Raw genomic sequence first — 1,592 nt, forward strand, 5'->3', positions numbered from 1 at the left:
TCATCTCTGTTTTTGCCGAATTCTTCCATCTTTCAATCCCAACAGTTCTGTAACACTCATACAAAGAAAGCACTCAATTTTGCTGCATGTTTTGCACCCAGTACCGAATTTACTATTGTGTTTAGGTGTGTTTCAACACAGGACCCCATTGACCAGTGAGAGTTCATCTTCCTGCCCCGCCAAATTTTTTACATTGAATTTTCTGAGCATGTATGCCTGGCTGTCCAAGTAAGGGGCATCGTAACTAGCACTGGGCTTCATTTGTCCTAAATCCAGCACTGTTTACAACCATCCAATCCCACACAGCACACACAAGATAAATCTCCTTAAAAGCTATCTAGTTCTGTTCTACCACACTTACCGCAGCCTACACAAACATATTAAGTGCTAAATCACTTCCGATCACTTCAAAATTAATACGGCCACTGGACCTGATAATGTCCCGTCCCTCAAACTATGGACATAAGAACTCATATCCTCACCAAACACCGCAATCTCTCTTATTCACTCACTCTCACTTTTCTGGTTCTATCTCGCTATAGTGTATTCTATTTTCATTTCTGAGTAAAGCATCCCCTATGATTCCGTTTACTATCGTTTCATCGCACTCACTTTCAACATCTCTAAGTCGATGGAGACAGTTACTAACAACCATTTTCTTACACCTCGAAATCCCTTTCCAGCTATAATGATCACCAATACAGCTTCTTTATTTGAGACCCATTCTCCGATGCCACTCATCAGTGGGTCCTTACCCTCAAGAAATTTGATGCAAATAGTTTTGTTGCATTTGAGCGTACATTGCCAGATTGTGAGACTGGGAGAAGAGGCCACATTGTAAGACTGGTCTAGAACGCTGAATATCTGGCACCGGCCTCCGACCTCGATAGAGTCCGAATAAAGTACCCCTTCTTTTCTGGTACAACGGCTCTCTGGGATTCCCCACTTGCCTGTGATTTTTTGCAGTCATCTACTTGCAATTGTTCAAAAGGAACATTAACTATTTCAATCTCAAGGGTTGCAGAAGGCCTACGCGAGTAATGGTGCATACTCCTTCCTTCTTGGCCAAATAAATAACCTATTCGTTGTTGCTTCGCCCAAAGTCATTTCAGCTCGAGCAGAGATGATTGAAGGCATTCCAACTATCACCTTTATGTTTATTTTTTGCTAGATATAGTATATCTCAGACTATATTATTCAATTTGTCCTCTCCTTTCTAACTTCTTAGACTATAGATTGCAGGAATTTAGTTGCTATTTCTCGTATATCAAGCAACCACAGAGAAGTTCCTTTGTTGATTAGCTGAGCCAATATAAAGAGCAGTGATACAGCAAATACCTCTCTTGGTTCCAGTAAACGATATCGAACTGATCCTGCAACAGAACGTAGAAAGCCAACATCTGGCGAGTTTAAAATGCTTACTCATGATAGCAAGTCACGTACAAAATAAATCAAAAGAACTGAATTGATCAGGATATCAGACGAAATATGCGGTCATCTCAGACTCCAACATCTGGGAGTGTTACTCAAATTCTTAACAACTTAAACGAAATTTCGTAATCCAACTAACTGGAAATCTCCGTTTTAAAGTG

Source organism: Octopus sinensis, linkage group LG13 (genome assembly GCF_006345805.1).
Source record: "Octopus sinensis linkage group LG13, ASM634580v1, whole genome shotgun sequence".
NCBI lineage: Eukaryota > Metazoa > Mollusca > Cephalopoda > Octopoda > Octopodidae > Octopus > Octopus sinensis.